The 9,957-nt window shown below is 42.3% G+C and overlaps 1 non-coding gene across 1 annotated transcript; it reads right to left on the bottom strand.

Annotated features, from left to right (window-relative positions):
* Window positions 1-9,336: 9,336 nt before the first annotated feature.
* Window positions 9,337-9,444, bottom strand: LOC118677856. Its single transcript, XR_004974580.1, has one exon. It is a non-coding gene; the product is annotated as a U6 spliceosomal RNA (small nuclear RNA).
* Window positions 9,445-9,957: the final 513 nt, after the last annotated feature.

Raw genomic sequence — 9,957 nt, 5'->3', positions numbered from 1 at the left:
TGCTCCTCTGATGGGGGCGAGCCACTCGCACCGCTACTGTTTGTCCAATGGGTGCAGGGTGCATACAGCTGCTTCTCCTCAGATGGAGTCTGGCAGTGCAGGGCTGCCACTCCTCAGATTGGGGCATGCTGCTCCTGGGATGTGGGCGGGTTGCTCACAAGGCTGCTGGTCCTTGGAAGGGGGCAGGTTGCTTGCCCAGTTACTTCTCCTTGGACAGGAGCAGGCCACATGAGGGTGCCACTCTTTGGCCTGGGGCAGGCTGATTGCAGGGCTGTTACTCCTCAGACAGGTGTGGGCTGCTCACTTGTCTGCTGCTCAGTTGGTCGCAGGGCCCTGTGGTAAAGTATTGGGCTGGTCAGAGGTAAGCGCACTTCGGAACTCACAGGCGCCTGGGCCTGGGGTGGCTGGAGTCTCAGTGACCATGGGACCACAAATGAGGTAGCCAGTCCATGGCAGGTTTGGCTGTAGAGTTCCAGTTGTTATCTGAGGACACCCTCGGTAGAGGTGAGGCTCGGCTCCCAGTCACAGCAGCTGTCCTCTTCAAAAAGACAAGCCCTTTCTGGGACTATTTGCAATGGTAGCAGAGGCTGCCTAGTTAGGCGAGCCCAGTAAGCCTGCCCCTGAAGGCCCTGTGGGATCTAACTGTGCCTCACTCACACACACACACATTCCACACGACCAAACACTCTCCTTTTGCTCCCTCACTCAGTCATGCATTTCCCTCACTGCTACCTTCTTCCTGCCTCTGTAGTTTGGTGTGGAGTGTTATTGACCCATTTGTGGATGGAGTCTCCTCTCTGGGTATCTGGTTATTTGGATTGCTCTCTAGCACATTGGCCAAAAACAGGATACAATTCACCTTGGCAAGACACGATACAAAGGAACAAAACATGAATGTACTCATGACACCAATAACCCCAGTATAAGTGACCACCAGAGAAAAGAGAATTAGGGTATAGAAAAGAGAGCACAAATGATATTGAAGAGAGAAAAAAATGGTATGAGAGAAAAGAAAAAGAAGAAAAAGGAAAAAAAAAATATATATATGGTGAGAAAACACCAGAGGGCAAACAGGTAAACCAAAACATACAAAACCAAATTCTCAGTAAAGAGATTGGGGGCAGAATCTTATATACAGAAAGTAAGGTTAAGAATTGGATGAATATGGAGAGGACCTCAATTCAGTGTAGAGGAAGTAGAAAGAGGATGAGTGGATAAGAAGAATGAGAAAGAGAAGAAAGTGATAATAACAATAATAAAAATTTTTAAAAGTTGATTAAAGATTAGGATAAAAAATAAAATAAATTGGAATTATGGAAAAATAATGCTAAAAAAAATTAAAAAAGTAAATGAAAAAAAGAAAAAAAAAGAAAAAAGAGATAACAAAATAATAATCAAATAAAATCAAATAAAAATGAAAAAGTGAAGTGTGGTTTCTTTGGGTGGTTTCAGATCCCACTCTTCTGTACTGACTGTGGCTTCTCAGTTTCCTGTTTCTGGGACTGAAGACCTCTCTTTAGGCCAGTCCCTGTGGTGTCTCAGGGACTATTCAATTTTTTTTTTCCTTTGTAGCACTCAGGGCATAGTCTGGGTTTGGTTGTATTGGTTGCCTGGAGACTGCAGGGAGAGGCTATCTCTTCAGGCGAAAATGGTTACCTAGGTCCCATGCGTCAGGTATGAATCAGAGCCAGACACACGTCTGCTTCTCCTGGGCCCTCTCCTCGCCCCAGCCTCTCCCCAGACTCCACAAGTCCTCATCTTCTCTTGCACCTCAGCCACTGGTGAGTGTCTGTATCTGAAAGGTCCTATGAACTAGGTTCAGCAAAGAAAAGCAAAGGCCACAAAGACGGTAAAGAGCTGTGCTTCTGTGAGCCCCTCTCCTGCCAGCACTATGCGGTCTGGGCAGCCCTCCAGGTTGGCCCCTCTGGGCTCAGTCTTTCGAGACTGTGGACCCAGATCTAGAATCCCCTGCCACCAGCAGTCCTGCGGACCTCTTTTCCACAGTCAGATGCTGTGCCTGTCCCAAGTGATACAGCTTGGTGCAGTGCAGTTTCTCTCTTACTCTCTGGGATTGGAGGTTTCGCAGTTCTCTCCAGCCCAGATCCTTGATTTTACCTTTCTGTAGGTGTCCTCTGCACATCACGGCTGTGAATTGTCTCACCATTTTTATGCTTACGTTTGTGTTTCTTCTTGCCGTTCAGTTTCTTCTTTTTACAGCAGTCCCTTTAGGATTTCTTGCATTGCTGACTTGGTGGTAATAAACTCTCTTAACCTTTTTTTTTTTTTTTTGTCTGTGAAGCTCCTGATACCACCTTCAATTTTGAATTATAGCCTTGCTGGGTATAGTATTCTTGGATTCATCCCTTGCTTTGCATCACTTTGTATATTTCATTCCATTTCCTTCTGGCCTGGTGTGTTTCTGTTGAGATATTCTAATGTCTCTCCCTGGCAGCCTTTAAGATTCTTACTTTGTTATTGATGTTTGCCAACTTAATTATGATGTGTTGGTGTTGGTCTTTTGGATTTGTCTTGTTTGAGACTTTATGTGCTTCTAGGACTTGCATAGTTTTTTTTCTTGCCAATATCAGGGAAGTTTTCTGTCATTATTTCTTCAAACAGGTTTTCTATTCCTTGCTTCTCTTCCTCTCCTTCTGTGGAGAGGAATATCCGATTATGCGGATTTTTTTTTATTTTGTGTTGTCCCAGAGCTCCATTAGGCTCTCCTCTTGCTTTTTAAATGATCTTTCCAATTGCTGTTGTGTTTTAGTGTTTTTTTCTTACTTTGTCTTCTAATTTGCTGATGTGGTCCTCAGCCTCTTCTAGTCTACTGTTTAAGCCTTCCATTGTCTTCTTTATTGCAGCCATGTCATTCTTCATCTCCTCTTGGTTCCTTTTCATGTTGGTGACATTCTCATTCAGCTCTTTATAATTCTCATTGAGTTGTGTGTATTTGTCATCCAGCCATTTGAGCATCCTTATAACCATTACTGTGAATTCTTTCTCTGATAAGTTAGTGGCCTCAATTTCATTTAACTCCCTTTCTGGTGATTCCTCTTTTTCTTTCATTTGTGGGTTGCTTTTTTGTCTCCCCATGTTTTGCTGTAATGTTTTAATTGTTTCTGTGTCCTAGATCCAACTGCTTTGCTATCTAGGTTCTTTTAGTGATGGTGCTACTGGTGTGATCTCTCAGGTCTCCCAGGCTTGGTAATCTAGCATAGGTCCCTTTTTAAGCTATTTGGGCTATCTTGATGTAGGCCTGCAAGCTGGAAAGGTGCTACTTCGGTGTCCAGAAGTCAGAAGCAGGGGGATGTCCCAATTTTTGCTGCCTTGTGCCCTTGGTTGGACTCACACATGCCCAGTGGGTGCTCACAGAGGCACCCAGGAACCGTCTGTCAGGGTGGTGGGGCTCAGAAGGCCTGAGCTCTAGAAAGGTGCATCTGTGGTGTTCAGAGTTCTGTAGCTGTGTGATGGGAAGTCTCAGTTTTTGCTTCTGTTTTCATGGTTGAATCCACACACTCCCAGTGGCGGCTCACAGGGGGACCTGCAGCGTGTTTGCCAGAGTGGCTCACTGATGCACTCTGAGGGACCGTGTGCTGAAGCTGCATGACGAAGGTGTCTGTGGGCAGGTATGTCAAACAGGAGTGGTGAGAGTGGGCATCCCTGTTGTTCCCGTTCTTAGGATAAATGGTTTTAGTTTTTGCCCATTGAGAACGATGTTGACTGTGGGTTTGTCAAATATGGCTTTTATTATGTTGAGGTATCATCCTTCTTATTCCCACCTTGCTCAGAGTTTTTATCAAGCAAGGGTGTTGGATTTTGTCAGATGCTTTTTCTGCATCAATTGATATGACTATGTGATTTTTTTCTCTCAATTTGTTTACGTGATGTGTCACGTTTATTGATTTGTGGATATTGTACCTTCCTTGCATTCCCTGGGATAAATCCTACTTGGTCATGGTGTATGATCTCTCCAATGTACTGCTGGATCTGATTTGCTAAGATTTTGTTGGGGATTTTTGGCATCTATGTTCGTGAGAGATATTTGCCTGTAATTCTCTTTCATTGTGTTGTCTTTATCTGGTTTTGGTATTAGGGTGATGCTGGCTTCATAGAATGTGCTTGGAAATGTTCCTTCCTTTTGAATTTTTTGGAATAGTCTGAGGAGGATAGGCTTTAGTTCTTCCTTGAATGTTTGATAAAACTTCCCTGTGAAGCCGTCTGGACCCAGGCTTTTGATGACTGCTTCAATTTCTTCCATAGTTATCAGCCTATTGAGACTTTTAGAATGTTCCTGATTGAGTTTTAGAAGGTTGTATTTTTCTAGGAATATGTCCCTTTCCTCCAGGTTGTCTAGTTTGTTTGAATAGAGTTGTCCATAGTATTTTTTAACAATCCTTTGTACTTCTGTGTGGTCTGTTGTTTTTTGCCTCTTTCATTTCTGATTTTGTTATTTGGTTCCTCTCTCTTTCCTTCTTGGTGAGCTTGGCTAGAGGTTCATGAATCTTGTTTATCCTTTCAAAAAACCAGATCTTGGATTCATTGCACTTCTGTATTGTTTTTTGTTTTTTGTTTTTGGTCTCAATTTCATTTATTTCTGCCCTAACCTTTATTATCTCCTTCCTTCTGTTCAGTCTTGGCTTTTCTTGTTGCTCTCTTTCTAATTCTTTGAGTTGTAGAGTTAGATGATTTATTACCATATTTTCTTGTTTTTTGAGGTAGGCATGTAGAGGTATAAACTTTCCTCTCAGGACTGCTTTCACTGTGACCCATATTTTGGATTGTTGTGTTTTCATTGCCATTAGTTTCCAGGATGTTTATACTTTCTTCTTTGATCTCTTTGGTAACCCAAACATTGTTTAATAGCATGCTTTTCAGCTTCTAAGTGTTTGAATATTTTGGATTGTTTTTATTGCAGTTCATTCGTAATATTATGCCATTGTGGTCTGAGAAAATGCTTGATATGATTTCAATATTATTGAATTTGGAGAGACTTTGCTAATGACCCCATATGTGGTCTAGTTTTGAAAATATCCTATGTGCACTTGAGAAGAACGTATATTCCGTGGCTTTGGGGTGAAATCTATTGAAGGTGTCAATTAAGTCCATTTGATATAGTGAGTCATTTAGGATTGCTGTTTCTTTGTCTAGAGAAGTTATCCAATGATGTCAGTGGTGTATTAAAGTCCCCTACTATGATTGTATTGTTAATCTCTCTTGATATCTCACAGGAGTTTTTTTATGTATTTGGGTGCTCCTGCATTGGGTGCATATATGTTTATCAGGGTTATATACTCTTGTTGTATCGATCCCTTTAGTATTATGAAGTGGCCTTTTTTATCTCTTGTTATGCCTTTCACTTTGAGGTCTATTTTGTCAGATATAAGTATTGCTACCCCCGCTTTTTTTTCAGTCTATTTGCTTGAAAGATATTTTTCCATCCCTTCACTTTCAGTCTGTGTATGTCCCATATTCTGAAGTGGGTCTCTTGTAGCCAGCATATATATAGGTCATGTTTTTTTAATCCATTCAGCTACTCAATGTCTTTTGATTGAAACATTTATTCCCTTTACATTTAAAGTTATTATTGAAAGGTATTTGTTTGTAGCCATTTTTATTTTTTGTGCCTGTTTTCTTTCTTAGCTTTTTATTTCTTCTTTTTACATCAGTCCCTTTAGCATTTCTTGCATTGCTGGCTTGGTGGTGATAAATTCCCTTAGCCTTTTTTTGTCTGTGAAGCTTCTTATTTCCCCTTCAATTTTGAATGATAGCTTTGCTGGATAGATTATTCTTGGATTCAGTCTCTTGCTTTGCATCACTTTTTAAATTTCATTCTATTCTTTTGTGGCCTGATGTGTTTCTGTTGAGAAATCATTTGATAATCTAACGGTTGATCCCTTGTATGCAAATTTCTGTCTCTCTCTTCCAGCCTTTAAGATTCTCTCTTTGTCCTGAACATTTACCATGGTAATTATGATGTGTCTTGGTGTGGGCCTTTTTGGGTTCATCTTGCTTGGGACTCTCTGTGCTGTGTGACTTTTTGCTTCCCCACCTCAGGGAATTTTTCTGACATTATTTCTTCAAATAGTTTTTCTAACCCTGGTTCCTCTTCCTGTCATTCTGGCACCCCTATTATTCATATGTTGCTTCGTTTCAAGTTGTCTCATAGCTCCCTCAGGGTCTCCTCCTGCCTTTTAATTTTTTTCTCCAATTTCAGTTCAGTTTGGGTGTGTTTTGCTTCCCTGTCTTCTAATTCGCTAATTTGGTCCTCAGCTTCTCCTAGTCTACTGTTGAAACTTTCCATGGTGCTTTTTTTATTGCAGCTATATCACTCTTCATTTCTTCTTGATTCTTACAGAAGTTATTAAATTTTTTATCCATTTATTGTTGATTCTTACATAAGTTGTTCATTTTTTCCTCCATCAGGTTTATGAACTGTAATACCCTTATTCTGAATTATTTTTCTGCCATATTGCATGCCTCCATTTCACTTAGCTCCTTTTCTGGTGATATCTCTTTTTCTTTCCCTTGGGGGTTTCTTTGTCTACCCATTTTTGGTCTCACCAACTGATCTAGATATTGAGTCCTGCAGGGGCTGCTCCTTAGTTGGCAGTGGCACCTCTGTTGATTTCTGTTCACAGCAGTGGTGTCTCCTCTGGCTGGTGGGGGAGGCAGCTCATAGCTGCTGTTCCTTGGACAAGGGTGGGCTGATCCCGAGGCTCCTACTCCTCAGATGGGGGCGGGTTGAGCATGGCTGCTGGTCCTTGGGCGGGAGCAGGCTGTTCAAGTGGCCTCTGCTCCTCAGATGGGGGTGGACTGCTCACATGGCTGCTGCTCTTTGGATTGGGTCTGTCTGCACGCTGCTGCTGTTCCTCAGATGGGGCTGTCTGCTCTTGAGGTGGCCGTGTCTTGGACAGGGGCAGGTTGCTTACAGGGCTACTGCTCCTCATACAGGTGGGGGCCTCTTTTGCAGCTGCTGTTTCTTGGATGGGAGCTGGGATGCTTGTGTGATTGCTGCTCCTCACATGGGAAAGCTGGCCACTCACACACCTCCTGCTCCTTGGACAAGGGCAGGCCACATGAGGCTTCTGCTCTTAGGCCTGGGGCAGGCTGCTCGCAGGGCTGCTGATCCTTGGACAAGAGTGGGCTGTTCATGTGTCTGCTGCTTGCATAGTTGCAGTGCCCTTGGCTAAGGTGTTGAGCTGGTCAGAGTGGAGCATGATTCAGAACTCACAGGAGCCTGCATCCAGGGTGGCTGGAGACTTGTTGACCATGGGACCACAGCTGAGGTAGCAGGTCCCTGGCAGGGGTGGCTGTGGGGTCCCAGGTGTTATCTGAGGGCACCCTGGGTGGAGGTGAGCGTGGGCTCCCAGTTACATCAGCTCTCCCCTTCAAAAGGCTATGCCTCTGAGGATGAGCCAGCCTCCCAGTACTGTTTACTACAGTAGCAGAGACTGCCTCTTTAGGCAATTCCAGTTAGCCTGTTTCCGAAGATCCTTTGGGATCTAACTGTGCCTCACTCATATACACACACACACATCCCGCATGACCACACACTCCATTTTTCTCCCTCACACACTCACACTCTCTCCCTCACTGCCATCTTCTTCCTACCTCTGTAGTTAGGTCTGGGGTGTTATTGACCCGTTTGTCAATGGAGTTTCCTCTCCAGGTGTCTTGTTATGTGGCTCGCTCTATAGAACCTGGCCAGACAGGATAAAAATCACCTCGACAAGACACAACACAAAGGGAACAAAGCATGAATATAGTCACGACACCAATAACCCCACTCTAAGTGACCACATGAGAAAAGAGAATTAGGGGAGAGAAAAGAGCACAAATGATATTTAAGAGAGAGAAAAAGATAAGAGAGAAAAGAAAAACAAAGAAAAAGGAGAATATATATATATATATATATATATATATATATATATATACAGAACCAATAGATAAACAACAACAACAACAAAAATACAAACACTAAACACTCAGCAAAGAGGATAGGGGCAGAATTTGTAGAGGCTGAGCTTATATACAGAAAATAAGGTTAAAAATTGGATGACTATGGGGAGGACCTCAGGTCAGTATAGAGGAAGTAGAAAGGGGATGAGTGGATAAGAATTAAGAGAACAAGAAGAAAATAATAATAAAAAATAATAATAAATTTACAAAAAATTGATTTCAAAATAGTATAAAAATAAAAAATAGGAAATAAAAATAAAATAAGGTAGAGTGAGGGAAAAATAATGTGAAAAGATAGAAAATAAAGCAACAAACAAAAACAGGAAAACAAAGTAAGAAGAAGAAAAAAGAGATAAGAAAATAATAATAAAATAACAATAAAAATGAAAAAGTAAAATGTTCCTTTGGCTGGCTTTAGATCCCAGTCTTCTGTACTGTACTCTTTCTCAGGTTCCCATTGCTGGGACAGATGCTCTCTCTTTAGGACAGTCCCTTTGGAGTCTCAGGGACTATTTAGATTTTTTTTAATCCTTTGTACCATTCAGTGTGGAATATGGGTGTTGTATTTGTTGCTTGGATACTGGAAGGAGGGGCTATCTCTTCAGGACAAAATGACTGTCCAGGTCCCGGGCTCAGGCATGACTCAGCACCAAACTTGCTGACACTTCTTCTGGACCCCCTTCTCCCCCCAAATTCCACACGTCCACACCTTCTCCTGCACTTCAGCCATGGGTAAGTGTCTGTATCCAAAAGGTCCTATGCACTAAGCTCAATGAAGGAAGGCACAGGCCCCAGGACGGGGAGAGGCTGCACCTCTGCGTGCTCCTCTTCTGCCAGCATTCCTCTTCAGACTTTCCTGACTGTGGTCCCAGATGTAGAGTCCCCTGCAGTCCCGCAGTTCTGCGGACCTTCTTTCCACAGTTAGACACTGTGCCTGTCCCAAGGGATGTGGCTCAGTGCCTGTGCCATGCGGATTCCCTCTGACACTCATTGCTCAGAGGGCCAGCAGATTCTCCTTTCCAGAGCCTTGATTTTACCTATCTCCAGGGATCCTCTGCCCTTCCCAGCTGCAAACCATCTCCAAGCTGAGTCTCCTTTGCCAATCCAAGCTGGATGTTACTCATTTCAGCTGCTCACACTATCTGCTCTGCGACAAGGCTCAGGGCACGTCCCTCTATACCACCGACATTTTGTCTCTCTCTCTCTCTTAGCCTTTTTTTTTGTCTGCAAAACCCTGATTTCCCCTTCAATTTTGAAGGATAGCTTTGAAGATAGAGTATTCTTGGATTCAGTCCCTTGCTTGGTATTACTTTGTATACTTCATTCCTTTTCCTTTTCCTTCTGACCTGATGTGTTTCTATTGAGAAATCATTTGATAAAAATATGGAATGCTTCACAAATTTGTGTGTCATCTTTGTGTAGGTGTCCATGCTAATCTTCTCTGTATCATTCCAATTTTAGTATACGTGCTGGTGAAGTGAGCCCTGAACATAACTTTAGATAATAGGATATTTTAATGATGTTAATTCTCCCAATCCATGAACACTGCTTCCACTTGTTTGTATCTCCCTCTAGTTCCCTTTTCAATGTACTATAGTTTGCTGAGTACAGATCTTTTATGTCCTTGATTAATTCCTAGGTATTTTATATTTTTGTTGCAATAGTAAATTGGATTATTATTTTTTAAATTTCTCTTTCTGAGAGTTCAGTATTGGTGTTTAAAAATGCCAACACCTTCCAAGTGTTAATTTTCATCCCCCTACGTTGCTGAACTTATTCATTATATCTGGCAGTTTTTGGTGGAGTCTTTAGGGTTTTCTATGAACAGTATCAAGTCATCATTGAATAATGACAGTTTTACTTTCTCCTTTCCAATTTGGATGCCTTCTATTTCTTCTTGTTTGATGGCTGTGGCTAGGACCTCCTGTACTATTTTGAATAAGAATGGTGAAAGTGGAATGCTTGTCTTGTTCCTGATATTAGAGAAATGTTTTCAGT

The sequence above is a fragment of the Myotis myotis genome, unplaced genomic scaffold (assembly GCF_014108235.1).
Source record: "Myotis myotis isolate mMyoMyo1 unplaced genomic scaffold, mMyoMyo1.p scaffold_m19_p_2, whole genome shotgun sequence".
Taxonomy (NCBI): Eukaryota; Metazoa; Chordata; class Mammalia; order Chiroptera; family Vespertilionidae; genus Myotis; species Myotis myotis.
Note: the sequence above shows the minus strand (reverse complement) of the source record. Positions and strands in the feature narration are given on the sequence as shown.